The sequence below is a fragment of the Pelodiscus sinensis genome, chromosome 3, assembly GCF_049634645.1.
Source record: "Pelodiscus sinensis isolate JC-2024 chromosome 3, ASM4963464v1, whole genome shotgun sequence".
Lineage (NCBI taxonomy): Eukaryota > Metazoa > Chordata > Testudines > Trionychidae > Pelodiscus > Pelodiscus sinensis.
In genome coordinates, this window is record NC_134713.1 from 61,979,455 (window position 1) to 61,996,378 (window position 16,924).

General features: G+C 44.2%; 1 long non-coding RNA gene across 1 annotated transcript in view; it reads right to left on the reverse strand.

The window, feature by feature from the left end:
* Window positions 1–2,287: 2,287 nt before the first annotated feature.
* LOC102458077 (uncharacterized) overlaps window positions 2,288–16,924 on the reverse strand; it is a 48,622-nt gene continuing 33,985 nt past the window's right edge. Inside the window, exon 5 of the long non-coding RNA XR_332734.4 lies at window positions 2,288–3,984. This is a non-coding gene — a long non-coding RNA (uncharacterized LOC102458077). The remainder of the gene's footprint in view (window positions 3,985–16,924) is intronic.

Genomic DNA, 16,924 nt, shown 5'->3' on the forward strand with positions numbered 1-16,924 from the left:
GCCTAGAGAAATTATATATGTACAATTTTCCACCAATAAGGACAAAAATGATTTTGGGTATTATAAAGGATTTACTTTAATTTGGCAGTGTAGTGCTTTGTCATTTGTTCCATATTGTAAGAGTGGAGGTCAAACTGAATAAAATGTAGATGACTCAATTGTTCCCATTTTATCTGTTAACTACTCTATAATTAAAGTGTCCCACACCCTTCAAAACCAAGCAACATCTTTCTTTTTCAATAGATTCTTTATTTTTCCAGTTTTCTGCAGCAAATGGGCATCCAAGTATGTTCTGCATCTTTATTGGCTTGCTACCCCTCACCAGAAGGTCTGAAACCACCACAACTATAAACAAGTTGGAACCACTAAGTTGGATTCCGATTGATGTCCCATACCAGTGTAAATCAAAAGTAACTCTATTAAAGTCAATGGAGTTAAACTGGTATGCTAAAGAGGGGCCAGTCCTCTTGAATGTAAATCCTGAGATTTGTAGACAACGGTGTTGTACCTGAGGGCTTTCCTCTCAGATGTAAGTGAAGGCTCCTTGTCCTGATGAGCTTTCCAATATGCAGCAAAGCTATGCATTTAGAGTACTGAGAAGCAGCAAGGAATGAGTTACCACTGGTCCATCACTTTGCCTTTCATCTCTTTGCTATCAGACAGATAAAAGATGCTGCTGCCCTTTGCCAGAGTTTGGCTATTGTTTGAGGTAATTTTTTCCCCTTCCATAGATTATTTCCACCTTTTCATAACTTTCCCCTCTTTTGTTCTGTTTCTCATTTTATGATTTTTCTGTGCAGGTTAGAGATTATGTGTTTCATGTGAGTCTTCAAATGTATTTCAAAGTCTCTCAAACAATTAGCCTTGGACCCTGAGACTTGAAAAACAGTTATAAGCCTCTTAAATCATTCCATATGGACTTAGAGGGTAAGTGTGATGCTTCACCTCAGATACAGTGACCCTTGAAATTGGCACCAATTTGAAGTTATTGTGTAGGGGTGTCCTAATCTATCATTTTTCCATTACACATAAATTCCATAAACCTGTTCATTCATTTACAAAAATACCTTCTGAATTTCCAGATAGATTTTTTTAATTTTTTTCTCCTGGAAGTTTTAAGGAGAGGGGTTCAGGCTAGCTTTATGTCTTATAAACCCACAGGCTTTGAATGTAAATTTCAAACAGATGACAACCCTTTAGACAGAGTCTCTGCTGTCCTTTTGAAATATTAATGCACCTTTGGGAGTGTCTGGAAATTGTCTGTTTTCAGTATTTATCCGATGTTTGAAGATACCCAGGCTATAACATTATTATTGAACAAAACGCATCCACCAAAACTACTCATCACATTCTTTAGCTGCAAGTCCTCCCTCTGATACTATTCTATGCAATGTTATCTGAGTGATCCTAAGTAATTACTGTACTGCTGCCTCAGATAATATATGTAATATTGGCATCACCACTAGTATTTTGTGATCTTCATCAAGAGAGTTAACAACAGAAAGCAAGTTTTTGATATCTAGTTCATTTTTATTTCTACATTTCATTTTAGGAATAATATGGGGATATTTTGCCAATTAATGAGATTTTTATGAATAAATGAAAGTCTCTTTAAATGATGAGTGAGTTGTGCTAGAGATACCTATCAACATCTAAAATTTGAATATACATTACAATGGGATGCACTTGCCTCTTACAAGCACCACCTGGCTGAGTGTATATGCTTGCGCTCTCTCTCTCTCTCTCTCTGGTGTGTTGTTGATGGCTCAGCCCTCTAGCTAAGTAAAATGCAGTCTTTGATGAAATCTAAATCAAACCCCTTCTGGGATACAAGTCCAACAAGGGCTTCTCTCTGGGCATATCTATACACCAGGGCTGTGTCTACATTGGCACCCTTTTCCGGAAAAGGGATGCTAATGAGACACTTCGGAATTGCAAATGCTGCAGGGGATTTAAATATCCCCCGCGGCATTTGCATGAACATGGCTGCCGCTTTTTTCCATCTTGGGGCTTTGCCGGAGAAAAGCGCCAGTCTAGACGGGATCTTTTGGAAAATAAAGCCTTTTCCAGAAGATCCCTTATTCCTGAATTTAAGAGGAATAAGGGATGTTCCGGAAAAGGCTTTATTTTCTGAAAGATCCTGTCTAGACTGGCGCTTTTCTCCAGTAAAGCCCCGAGCTGGAAAAAAGCAGCAGCCATGTTCATGCAAATGCCCGGGGGATATTTAAATCCCCCGTGGCATTTGCAATTCCGAAGTGTCTCATTAGCATCCCTTTTCCAGAAAAGGGTGCCAATGTAGATACAGCCCAGGGCTAAAATTGAATTAAGCTACGCAACTTGAGCTACATCAATTGGGTAGCTTAAGTCAAAATAGCTTAATTTGGCTTTAGGCACAGTCTGCACAGCAGGAAATTGAAGGAAGAACATGCTTCCTTTGACTTTCCTGACTCCTTGTAAAATGAGAGTTATAGACATGGGAGGAGGGAGAGCTCAGTGGTTTGAGCATTGGCCTTTTATATCCAGGGTTAGGAGTTCAATCCTTGAGGGGGCCAATGTAGGGATCTGGGGCAAATCTGTCAGGGATGGTACTTGGTCCTGCTGTGAGGGCAGGGGACTGGACTTGGTGACCTCACAAGGTCTCTTCCAGCTCTATGAGATAGGTATAGAAGTCCTCCAGCTCACCATTATTTTGAAATAAAGGCTTGTAGTGAAATAACACTGCTGTGTAGATGTACCCTCAGTGTCCTCTATTGTCTTTCAGTTTGTTCTGGTTTCAGAATAGAACGTTGCCCCAGGGCTCCTTCCATGGAGGCAATGTCTTTACCTCTTAGGGCCTTTCTGGCCACAACTTCCAGGTGATGCTACACTTCATCTCCCCATTTGGGGTACCTCAAAGTCCAGGCCTCTTCCCCTGGTGGTTAAGGAGGGTTGGGCAGGGGACCTAGGCCCATCCTCTACTCCATGTCCCTGCCCAGGGCCAGGGTCCCTGTACATAGCAACTGTCTGCAGTGTCCCTTTAACTGAATTGTAGCCTATAATTCCTTGGGTCACTTTTCCAGGGCTCCAGCACATTCTTCACCCTTATCTCAGGGCCTTGTCCCAGTGGCCAGCCCAGAGCACCATCTGTTTTCCTCCAGCTCCAGCAAAGAACAGCTTTTGCTCTGGCCAGGCAGCAATTTTTATACTGGACTGCTGCACGCTGACTAGCTGCTTCATACACAACCGCTCTAGGCAGCTCAGAGGACCTCGCTACTGCCCTTTTCTGGAGTGGGATTTGGCAAGACCACAAGGCCTCCAGGAGGGGCCTCAGGGCCTAGTACTCCCCATCACATAGATGTTTCTAGTATTTAAGGCCTAATCCAAGGTCCATTGCTTTGAGGTTCATATAAAGCACTTTCAGTCCTGTGACTGTGCTAAAGTTTATAATTTCTTGAACAACACTGATTTTACAGGATTTGTGATCAGAGATCATCAGTAGGCCATTATCTGTGCAGTATTTTATCACACCCCTAACTAGTAATTTTTCATAATCACCTTAAAATTTGAAGCAATTTTATTACTAATTAGGACTAAGCAAAATTAGTGAAAGTTCTATCAAAAAATTCCTTGTGAATTTTTTCCCCAGTAATCTCCAAAATGATAAATGCTGCTATGATTTGTATATAATTAGAGCAATGCTCCCATTGTCTGTTATCTTGAACAATCTCAGAATTATCTTGTATAATGTCCTATTTTAATCTCTCTTTCTGTCTTCCTTCTGTTGCTTAACTGGATATTAGGGATAAATGCTCATGAACAGCTTTCCTGGATGGTGCTGAAAGTAGCATTTAAGAACATAAAAACATCCATAATGGACTGGGCCTGTTGACCAGTTAGCCAGATATCCTGTCTTCTGATAAGAGGTAGCTTCAGAGGGAATGAACAGAACAGGTCTCCCAGATGGACAACCCTCCACAGCAGGATGGAGTTGATGGCCCTCACCACCTGCAGAAGGAGACAAAGAAACACACAAAACAGAGAATGAGAGAGGGGGAGCCTGAGCCCTTGGGAAGTACCCTCCCCTTCCCCCCAAACACCCCAGAAGCCACCTCCTATGAGGCCACCCCTCAGCAGCAGGGCTGTGTGAGAGCGGGACAGCACAAGCTCCTGAGGACAGGGCTCTCCCCCACCCCACTCCACCCCCCACGACCCCCAATCCCTTTTCCCGAGGGTCCCCCTTATGCTACATTCTCCCCACCCCCGTGCAGGGACTGCAGCCCAAAGGCTCTTTACCGCCATGAGGAGAGCCCCGATGGTGTACTTCCCCATGCTGAACTGGTTGCTCACCGACTGGTGGCGAGCTTCCAGAGGACGATTGCTGCGCAAATTGAGTAGCTTTTTTCAAGTTCATTTCAAAACAGCTTATTTTGAAATTTGGTACTGTCTACACAGCACTTATTTCTAAATAAAGTGCTATTCCGAAATGTCCCTTACTCCTCATGGAATGAGGTTTACAGGGATGTCAGAATAGTAAGCACATTATATTTTGAGAGGATGTGGAATAGCTATTTTGAGATACCTCTGGTATTCTGAAATAGCGCTGCAGTGTAGATGTAGCCTCATATGTACAAAATTAAATGACTTGGTGAGTAAGCAGCAAATGAAATTTAATATTGATAAATGCAAAGCAATGCACGTGGGGAAACAATCCCAACTATACATACAAAATGATGGAGTTTAAATTAGCTGTTACCACTCAAGAAAGATACCTTCGTGTGACTATAATTCTCTGACAACCATCTGCTTTGCGTACAGCAGCAGTAAAAAAAAACTAACATTGTTAGGAACCATTAAGAAAAGAACACATTCAAAACCAGAAACTATCACAATGCAGTATATAAACCCATGATCCACCAACTCCTTGAATATTGTGTGAAGTTCTGATCACTCTATCTGTAAAAAAGGAAAAGAATTGGAAAAGGTATAGAGAAGGGTAATAAAAATGATAAGGGGTACAGAATAGCTTCCCTGTGAGGAGAGATTAAAAAGACTGGAACTGTTCAGCTTAGAAAAGAGATGACTCAGGAGGATATGATAGAAGTGTATAAAAATAATAGTATGGAAAAAGTGAATAGGGTAGTATTTTTTTACCACGTCACCTAACACAAGAACTAGGAGTCACCTAATGAAGTTAATAGGCAGCAGGTTTAATAGAAACAATAGGAAGTACTTCTACACACATCTCACAGTTGCCTGCAAAACTTATTGCCATGGGATGTTATAAAAGCCAAAAATATAACTGGGTGTAACCTGCACACCTAGGCTATGTCTAGACTGCAGGCTTCTTGCGCAAGAAGCTTTTTTTGGAAGAGATCTTCTGAAAAAACTTCTTGCGCAAGAGCGCGTCTACACACAAAAGCACATTGAAAAAGCAATGTACTTTTAAAAAAGACTGATTGGATGCTCTCTCGCATAAAAGGCCACCTGGAACCACTTCAGCCAGGGCTTTAGGTCACCAGTCGCTTCCAGGTGCTGGTGCCGGCACCTTGCAGAAACACATGGCCATTTCTCTGCTTCTGCTGCGTGCTTGCCTACATCCCCAAGGGACAGCAAAGCTCTCACAGTGCCTGCTGTGGTTGCCTGTTCTTTTTTGGGTGTTCTTTGTGCCATGGAGCTGGAGCTTCCCCTGGGCAAGCGATGGCCCCACATGGCCATGCTGCAGTTTTTGCAGCATGTTCTGCCAGCTGCCTTCTTGGTCCTGCATGACCTGGACCCTGAGCTTATTCTGGGAACCCTCTCTGTGGCTGCGGCTGTGGCTGCTCCACTCTGGCAACCACAACCCTCTGTGGAGAGGCATTTTTGGAGGCTCGACAATAGTTTGGACTGGTGGGACCAGCTGGTCATGGAGCGGTGGGACGACCAGCAGTGGCTCCAAAACTTCCGCATGCAGAAGGCCACCTTTTTGGAGCTTTGTGCTTGGCTCACCCCTGCCCTCCAGAGACACAACACCCACCTGTGGCTGGATTTGCTACCTGAGGCTACTAGGGATGCAGAGAGGAAGCCAGGGTAGGCAAAGGTAGTAGGTCCAAACCCCTTTGCCAATGGTGAGTGTCTATTTCAGACTGCAGTGGACATACCATGTGGGTGTACCATGGATTTATGTAGAGGCAATAAGATATTCTGTCTTATTCTCTATCCCTTTATTAATAATTTCTAACATTCTGTTTGTTTTCTTGACTGCTACTGCACATTAGAGTGGATGTTTTCAGAGAACTATTCACAATGACTCCAAGATCTCTCTCTTCAGTTGTAATGGTAAATTAGTCCCCATCATATTGTATGTATAGTTGGGATCATGTTTTCCAATATGCATTACTTTACATTTATTGACATTAAAATTCACCTACCACTTTGTTGCCCAATCACCTGGTTTTGTAAAATTAAAGCAGTAGCAGCTCTCAACTTTCCAGACTGTTGTACTTCTTTCATGAGCCTGAATTGTATTGCATACTCCAAGCTTTACCTCATTAAAAAAACTACTTGCTTCTAAAATCAAACATAAAAATACAAGTATCACAGCACTCTAGTACTGCAAAATTGCTTATTTTCTCACTTTTTCTATATAATATAAATCAACTGGAATATAAATATTGTACTGACATTTCAGTGTACAGTGTGTATATACAGCAATATAAACAAATCATTGCATGATATTTTAGTTTGCATTGACTTTGCTACTGTTTTTTATGTAACCCATGGTAAAACTTGGCAAATATGTAGATGAATTGATGTACCCCTTGGAAGACCTCTGCATATCCTCTGGAGTATGTATAACTTTGGTTGACAGCCAGTGGAGGCTGTCATCTTAAATTAGAAGTTAATGTGAGCAGCAGGTGCTTAGCCTTTCTGAACACCAGACCAACAATATGCAGAAACTTGTTTACACACAAATGCAATAGCTCTTGATGACACAGTTTAGACTAGCTGTTGCCTACACCATGACACTTCACTGACAACCATTTCAATCACCTGTCTTAGTAGCTAGTGGAAGTTAAAATAGTGAAAATGTAGACCCATGGAGAAATAAAAGGAAACTACATTTCTCAAAGTCCCTATCCCATTTTAGCTTTGTTGGCTTGCTTCAGGTGAGGTGAGTCATGTGCAAATATCTCAAGCCAAAGGCTATTTTTCTTTGTTTCTCACTGCTGGAGTGTTTTGTGTGTCTTATTTAGAATCATAGAGCTGGAAGGGACCTCAGGAGGTCATCAAGTCTAACCCCCTGCCCAAGGCAGGACCAATCTCTTCACCCTATCATTTGATTTTTAAATAGTTTCGGTTGTGTATTGTGCATTTTGGGGGCATGCTCCTTGTTATCAATCTCATGTAAGAGTCCTTCATTTTGAGCTGAGCCATATTCTAAGACAGGGTGGAAAAATACCGCTCTAAGGGCTGGATCTGGTCTTCCAGGATTAGCCTTTGGCAGACCCCCAGATCTCACTATTTACCTGCGCCTCTGTAGGTACAGGGAGGATCACAGCTCCTGTTGGCCACGGATCGCCATTCCTGGCCAATGTGAGCTGCAATGGCCCATACCTGCAGAGGTACAGGTAAATATGGCAGCGGCGGCCCACCAGGGGCTAACCCTGATGAACCACTGCTGTTTTGTTGTCCACCCCTCTTCTGTCATCTGAGTGAATTCAAAATGGTTCTCTGTAGCAGTCAAGAGCAAGTCTTGCCTGTATGATTTTTATGCAATATCTCTCAGTTCCTCTTAATCTCAGGAACAATTTGGTTTGGTTAGACTGGCTGCAAATATCAGATGCTACAGTAATGCTCCCTAGGTAATTAGGATCTGCGGGTAGGTCTACACAGCAGGGCAAAACTCAAATTAAGCTACACAACTTGAGCTATGTCAATTGCATAGATGAAGTCAAAATAGCTTAATTCTGCTGTGTAGACAGCATCAAAAGCCGAAAGTCGAAGGAAGACTTCTCTGACTCCTCGTGAAATGATGGTTAGAGGAGCTGGAATAAGAAGTCTTCCAGCACTCCATGATTTTGAAATAAAGGCTTGTAGACACGCTCTTCCACTGCTGTGTGGATATAGCCTGAGTGCATCCATCACGCATTCATATAAAGGGCTTTTTTATTAATTTCAAATTGTGTGTCCCACAATTCTCTTCTTGTGGCTCAGAAAACACAATGAGTGCAGATAACTCTTCTAGACAACCATGTTTGTGCAGGCTTTGTCTGATCATTTTTTATCCCTCTTCTTGCTGGAGCAGGTTACAGCACCACCACACCCCCTCAACCAATCAGCTTTGAAAAAAGCCTTCCTCCATAAGGTGACTTTGCTCAGACATCCAGTCAGTTTTGCAGAAGAAAACTAGAGATTACCTAGAGTCTATACTCCTCTCTTCTCCCCCTGCCCATCCAACCTTGGGTCCTGCCCCACTTTTCTGGGACCTACTTTCCTTCTGTCTCAGTCAAAGCACATCAACCCAGCCCAAAATAACTTCATCACTAAAAGTTTGTCAAACCTAGGGTTAGCTGACAAAATTCCCGTTAAAAACTTATTTTGAAGAAATTTAAGTTTTTACCTAAAGGAACACGTTTGTAGAAGATGTCGTCTTTTATTAAAAAAAAAAGTTTTTCATTTGGAAAACCATCTTTCCTCTTCACAGTTTTGAAGATTTTTTTTTAAAAAAATCAATATAAAATACACAAATATTTTAATTTAACAAAAATGTCTCAGAAACGTTTATGATCATTATTCCTTTCAATCATTCTTGTGTCTTATCGAAGTGGGGACTCGCTTGAAGCTCATATCAGTCTGTGCTTTCCTTGACTCTTTGAGGTGCCTTGCTGAGCAAGGCTAAAAGGTAATCGTATGTGCTATACATTTTCTAGGGACACTTCAGTCTCTCTGGGCCTCAGAAGTTCCTACAGACTTCCTGTTCTCGTGCCCCCTGAGTCTAAGCACTTGTTCTGCTACTGTTTATAACTTCCATACTAGGGCAGACCAATGGTCTCCCAGTCCAATATTTTGTCTTCCATCAGCAGATGTTGCAAGATGGAAGGAAAAGATCAGGGCAATTTATCAAGCAATCCAGCCCCTCTCATCCAGTCCCAGTTTTTAGCAGTTGGAGGTTTAGGGACACCCAGGCTATGTCTACACTGTAGGCTTCTTGTGCAAGAACAGCTGTCCGTTCTTGCGCAAGAAAGTTTACAGTAGAGAGGGCTTTTTGCACAAGAGTTATTCTTCTCCCCACAAAGAATAAGCCTTTTTGCGCAAGAGCTCTTGCACAAAAAGACTAGTGTGGACCGGAACAGGGATTTCTTGCACAAGAGAGCATCCACACTGCCATGGACGCTCTTGCACAAAAGCACATCTCTTGCGCAAAAGCACTTGGCAGTGTGGACACGCTCTTGTGCAAGAACTTTTGCACAAGAACTCTTGTGCAAAAAGTTCTTGTGAAAGAAGCCTACAGTGTAGACATAGCCCCAGTGCATAGGATTGCATCCCTGACTATTTTGGCTAATAGTGATTGATTAGCCCCCTGTTTCTTAAATTGTGTTCTGCAGAACACTGATGTTCCATGGAGAACTCACAGGTGTGACGCGACCATTTGAGGAAAACTAATGGCCGCTAGAGCTGCTGAGACACAGCGGGTGGTGCAAAGAGTGGAAGAGGTGAGCGAGTGGTGACGCAGCGGTGACGCAACTAGAAATGGGGCGGGGCTACCTGCGTTCCTCCTCAAGTGCTTCCTCATGAAGGGTGGAAGAGGTGAGCGAATGATGACGTGGCAGAAAACGAAGCGGGGCTACCTGCGTTTCTCCTCATGTGCTTCTGCGCCCAGCTTGCAATTGCCTGGGAAAGTTCCGTACCTCGGTTGTGCCCCTTGCCAGAGGGGAGGACCACTGCAGGGCCAGCAGCAGAGTCAGCTCTGATTGGCTGTCTCCGCTGCTGGTCTGGGGATCCTACCTGCTACGGGAGAGAACTGCCCTACGGCCGCTACCCCAACCAGGTCTTTGCACCACTGCCTTTAGCCCTCACTTGTTACCCAAGACAGCTGAGGGGGGCCAGATACAATGTTCCTTCTTTGTTGGACAACTTTTTTTTTATTTAATGGATAGCGATTGACAGGTTATATTTGGGATATGTAGATTAAAAACGATGTTTCACTTTTCAAAAGATAATTAAAAAGATACTTAAATTATCATTGGGCAGTGAGTGAATATTGTTGTTGTCAATAAAAGTGTCATCCTGTGTTCAAGGGGCAAGGTGTGTGTGTGTGTGTGGTAGTGTTTTTATTTTTCCTCAACCAAAAGCTTTTGGTATACCTCATAAAAAATTCTTGTTTGGTGTTCCTCGGTCTTAAAAAGTTTAAGAAACACTGAATTAGCCTATCCTCCATGAATTTATCTAGCTCTTCTTTTGAATCCAGTTATACTTTTGGCCTTCACCACATCCTCTGGCAATGAGTTCCACAGGTTTTTTCTGCGTCCTGTGGAAAAAATATTTCCTTACGTATGTTTTATTTACTGCCAAGTAATTGCATTTGATGACCACTGACTCTTATGTTATATAAAAGTGTAACACCTCCTTATTCACATTCTCCACACCATTCATGACATTATAAACCTCTATATCATATCCCTCTTAGTTGTCTAAACTGAACAGGACCCAGTCTTTTCAATCTTTCCTCATATGGAAACTCTTCTCTACGCCTGATAATTTTTGGTACCCTTTTCTGTGCCTTTTTCCACTACAATACAGGTTTTTTGAAGTGTTATAGCTAGGCCTGCACACAATACTCAAGGTATGGGTCTGCCACAGATGTACGCAGTGTCACCATGATCTTTTCTGTATTATCTATCCCTTTCCTAATGGTGCTTAACAAATACATTAACAATATGCCTGTCAAATATATTAATATGTAAACTGTCAGGATTCCACACCTCTTGTTATTTCTCTGCTGCAGACTCCACATAGCTTCAGTGGGTTAATATATATGAAAGGTTTTCTTTGTAGCAGTAAATTTAAATCCCACAAATGCTGAAGGACCTCATGGGAGTAACCACCCTCAGATTCCTCCTCCATAGATCTGCCATTAGGGAATGTGCTGCATTACCACAGTCCTTATGATAGCATCTGCTGTCCCATCCATTATCACTGAACAGTGAAAAATACTTTTCACGCTTCCTGCCACAGACTTGTGATGCTTTAGAGCCTTTTGTGTGATATAGCATAAGGATTTCATTAACAATTTTGAGATATTCATTTGTATTCAAATTGTTATAATCCTGCTTTGAGTTCTGGCTCATCAAATAAAAGCATTTTTGTTAAAACTGCATTTTTATTCATGTGACCAAGTACAGTTAATCCTCGAGCAGGCAAATATTAAGAAGAGGAAAGAATTCTGAAGAATGCAAATAGAGCATCTCGGATAGCACAGCTCTGCTTTCTTTGCATGGCAAACTAAAATCACCAGCGTTCTGTCCCCTTTCAGTGGCAGTGTTGTTCTTTGTGCATACCTGCAGAGTGAAGAATGGATTTGGCCTTATCCTCTTGAAACAAATACATAAGGGCTGTGTCTACATTGGCACCCCTTTCCGGAAAAGGGATGCTAATGTAGACTTCGGAATTGCAAGTTCCGCGGGGGATTTAAATATCCCCTGCGGCATTTGCATTTACATGGCTGCCGCTTTTTTTTGGCTTGGGGATAAGCCTTCTTATTCCTACTTGAAAGTCTACATTAGCATCCCTTTTCCGGAAAGGGGTGCCAATGTAGACACAGCCATGGAGATGTTCTCTCTCTTTCTCTCTCTGTCTGATGCTGCCAGTGTTTGACCTGGCATGTGTGGGACACAGAAGGAAGCTGAGCCCCTCCCCGCCCTGCCCACAGGCTCCTGGCCTGACTGGCACCTTCCCATGCATGCTTGTCCCTGGGCTGTGGGTGTAGCGATGCTCCCTTGGGACATCTGTGCCCCGATGGAAAGTTCACATGTCCTTGCTCAAAGCACGTTGGCATCATCTGAACCGAGACCTTTGGTGTCAGCTCAGAGATTAGGGCTAGGCTTCATGCTCCTGCGATGACTGCCCTTGTAATGTTTCTTCAAAGCTGGATCAGCTGTGAGCTTGGCCTCCCACGCTATCTTCATGACTCTGCAGGATCCACAGGAGGAAGAGAACCTGGGAGGACCAAATGAGGGAGTAGATGGCCTGCCTCCAGGCCCCATCTGAAGGCTTGAAGAGGAGCACCAGAAGCAGGCCACTAACCGGGACCAGCAAGCATGAACTCTTCCCTCACTTCGGTGATGGAGCACATGGCCTTGTGCATGGAGCAGGTACCAGCCATCTCCCTGCTACCCTCCTCCCCCATGGCTTCTCCTCCTAGCCCCACCAGGGACTTCCGGGGCCCTAGAACATAGGGCAGTGGGACCTCTTTGGCAGCCAAAGCCACCTTAACAACCCAAGGAAGTCACCAGTCCCAGCCCTATCCCTGAGCACCCCTCCCCTTCCTCTTCTCCCATTCCAGGTTCTTTTCTCAGTCTCTCTCCCCTGTTGTATATCTGCCCAATAAAAAGTCTTGTTTTTTCACAAAGGCTTTTTTTATTTGCTCTGCAGGGGAGGAGGAGCCTTGCACTGTGAGCACACAGGTTATGTAGGTAGGTAGGTCATGAGCATTCTAAAGCCTGCACAAAGCTATTTACTTGCTCCTGGGTCATGAATCTGACTCAGAGAACATCATGATTGCTCTACTCAACTTGAAATCGGAGTAAATCAAAGCACATTGGAGAATTGTTAGTGTGCGGCAGCTGGGTCCATATGGACAGTCTAGTGAGGGGGTAGATTTACACTCCAGCTTGCCACAAACCACGTTTGTGTAGATAAGCCATCAGTATTAAATGGTATATTTCCGGTATATAAATCTACTACTGAAAAACTTACCAGGATTGGTTAGTGTTGCCTTTTTGAGTTTTACATGGGATGGTTTTCTAGAACCTAACTAGACTTGAATTGGATGAGAAGAAGACTTATTAAATCCACAGTTTCCAATTTGTGTTATCTGGCAGGGAATGAACAATAAAATATCTGAACCAGATCTGGTCTAATGAGAGTTACTTTCTCTTTTCTTTAATGAGCTGGTTAGGTTCCTTTACTGACCAACCATTTGTGCTATTACTGTTAGAGGATCAAAACTCTCTTTTTATCACATAGCTAGCATGAGCTATGCATACATTTTCATTCTCCATTTTGATTTGGAAAATGGGCAAATTAGTTTAACAAGCTAATAGTACATGCAGACAATAATAAACATCTGTGCATGGATTTTAAACTGAATACAAAAATCTGAAAATATCCTGCTTATCACTATATACAATATGCATGGACTAATTTTTTTGTCACTAAATACAGAGTCCTGGCTAACCATTAATTGTAACAATACAGAGTACCTGTCTCTTCTGATGAATATTTTTGGTGCTAATGGCTACATTTGGTCTACTTGTGTCACCGGCAGAGGAGAGTTTTGCAGGACCCAGGGCAGCACAATATCGCGGGGCCCCCCCTTTGGAGAAAAAACAGAAAAAAGGGGTCCCCCCCATGCCCACTCCTCCAGTAGCCCCACATTGATCATGTGAGCTACTCCCTCCTCATCCCCTCTCCTAACACCTCCCTCTACACACCTGCCCTGCCTCTCTCCTCCTGGTGCTGGTTCTTCTCCTGCAAGTATCTGCCCTTCTGCTTCACCCTCAGAATGCCCTGGCACCTGCACCTTCCCTTAGCCCTGCACCCTCCTGGTGCCTCCCCCTTCCCTCACTGCCCCTGCGCCCTTTGCCCTCTTTTTCCCTGATGCCCACCCCCTCACCACCCTCTGCCCCCGTTCCCCTCATGCCCCTGTGCCCTCACACATGCCTTACTCCATCCCCGCCTTCCTCACGCTCACCCCTCCTTTCAAGCCTCCCAGCATCTCCCCCTCCCCCCTTTAACCCCCAATCACCAATGCCCTTACCCTCTCCTCTCCCAGCTTCACCCTTTTCCCCCTCCCACTAACACCTCCCCTCCTGCCTTTTCCTCATTGTCTCCACTTGGCCCCCTGGCATTTGTCTCTCCTCTTCTTTCTTCTCCCGACCTGTCCCCCTCCCCTCAACACAAGCCCCTTCCTCTGCCATCCACCTTCTGCCTTACAGTGTGCAGGGCGGCCACGGCCCCGGCCCAGGCCACATGCCGAACCGAGCGGTGCAACGCTGGGCCGCATGGTTTTAAAGTCCCGGGCCGTGGCGTCACACCATGCCACACCCGGGCATCTCCCCTCTCAGCTGTTGCATGGCATTCAGCACACCGCGCATGTGCTCCCTCGGCCCCACGTGGCCCGTACTAGCCGGCGCTGGGGAATTTCAAAAGTGTGGGGCTGTGGCACCCCGCCACAATCCCCCCCCTTCCTCCTCCAGCAGCTTCCGGCCAGCCCTTTGGCAGATGGCCCACCGGGAAATTCCCGGTCTCCCGCCAGGCCAGTCCGCCCTTGGCACTGGCGCGGGGCCTATTGAAGTGCGGGGCCCGGGGCAGCCGACCCGCTCGCCCTGCTCTATATCCGCCACTGACTTGTGTGCATCCATACATGGCATAAAACCTCCAGGCTGCCACTAGAGTACATGGCTGCCTTCTCTTTGCATCTGGCTCTGATCAACTGTGGGGGCACCCAGTCAGCTGTGGCACCACCAGCAAAGCTCAGAGCCATCCCTATAGGAACATGCCTGCCTCTGAACTGAATGGGGGTCACACTGCTCTGGATCCCCAATATCTGTAGGGCTGGCAACGAGTGCAGCCTCCAAAATCTGCAATCTCTTACCCCCAAACTCCTTGCACTGGCACATGAAGATTCAAATTGTATTTCCCTGCATGAGCAGGGGTTTGAATTTGGCCCACAATCTTGTGTCTCCAATACAGAATCAATGGTAAGCAAGTCTACATCAAGCTTGTCTTGCGTTATACATTCTTACATACATATGGGATCAAATCTTGAGGAAATACCTACAAATACTAAAGGCAAAAATCATTAAATATATTTCATTTTTATCTCATCTGTTCACTTAGGCCAACATTATGAAAGGTACATAGGCACTTAAATCCACTTAGCCCCCTAGCTCCTAGTTCAATGCTCTAGTAAAATTCATAAAACTCCTGTTGAACTGCGTAGAAGCCTAAACTCCCTTGACAACTAGTTTTCAGCAGTAAAAAACGTGGCATTGGCACTTCTGTTTCTGCCTCCTGGCCTGTGTGCTGCTGCCTCTCGTTAGGTATCCATGTCCCTGTCTTTCATCTAAGTCCCAGAGTGAATCACAAACTGGAGAAGGAAGATAGACCTTTCCTGCCTAACCTGCATTCAAGACCTGAGCCAGTGACTGTTTCTGGAGCATGCCCTGTATATGAGTTCACACAAAACATCTGCGCACTGTGGGCGGGGACCTTCTTGATAACACTTAGCCCAGTTTTTAGAGTACTTCCCTGGGAGTGGGAGACCCCCAGTTCAAGTTCCCTCTTCAAATCCCTTCTCTTTAGGTGGAGTGGGCTCTGCCACCCCTCAGGTGAACGCATGAACTGCTGGGCAATGGGCCATTCTGATGCAGAGCTCTCCCAGACTTTCCTGTTGGAGCTATTGCACTGTGGATAAATACTGAAAGTCATTGGGCCAGAATAAGGGAGTGCCCAGACGTAAGGCTAACACTGTAGCCGGATGGAGAGAGCACTTACCCAGGAAATGGGAGACCCACAGACCAGTCACCCTGTCTGATAACTCCTCATCTTAAACCAGGACTCTCCCATTTGAGTGCCCTGATCACTCGGCTACAAGTTACGAGGGAGGTTTTCTCTTTAAAAATGCCTTGGGGCTGTGTCTACAGCGCAATTAAACCCCTACAGCTGGCTATGTCGGCTGCCTCTGGCTCATGAGTCAGGCTCGAGGGTTGTTTTCAGACATTCCAGCTTGGGCTGAAGCCTGGGCTCTGAGATTCTGTGAAGGAGGAATTTGCTTCTGGAACTGACAACAGTCAAGCGCTGACAGTCCCCACTGACTATAGTTGCTCCTCCCATCCCCCATAATGTGAAGTATCTGCACTGAATGTTTTTCCACCCTTGTCATGGTTACACTCTTTGGGCATCCTCGTTGGATGACTATACATGCTATGTACTGCTGCACCTGCAAAAAAAAGTATCCGTGAACAAAAAACCCAACGTTTTGAAACACAGCTAGGGCAATAAAATGACACGAATTAATAAAGCAGGACTGTCTGAAAGGCCATATACCATATGAATATTTTCAGTGTGCTTTATGTGGTTACTGGAAGCACAATAAACTTGAACAGATTGTGAGTACTACTTGTCCCTTCAGCCTGAAATAAAATATTCTCTGAAATATCTTTGGGGGAAATACACTGCAATTTGATGTACATTAAAGTATTACTAAAGATTGATTTATTGTTTAGGTGTTGACCCTAAATACTGTGAACTCCATCCTAAATATGCCACCAATCATGACAAATTAGCATTTCAAATAGATTTTTTTATAAAACAATAATTTATAATTTAGGGTGGGCAAAGTAATTCATTAGGAAAAAAACCCTATCCAGACAGCAGCCCAATTCTTCATCTCAACCAAACTTCAGTGCTGTAAAATTAATCCATGTAATGGCACACAAGGAATGGGGAGATGCATTCTCATATTGGTATGTGGCAGTATATAGGGACATAATCTAAAAACCCCAGTGACCCTCTAGCTATCTGAAATTTAAGTAACTCACCATAGGAATCTAAATTTAGAAACTATTAGTAATGCATACGGGCTAAGATTTTTCAAGTGACTAATGAATTTCGGTGCCTTCATTTTTCTTGGGTGTCCAATTTGAGACACCTTTAAAGGGGTCTGAGTCCCAGAAAATAAGTG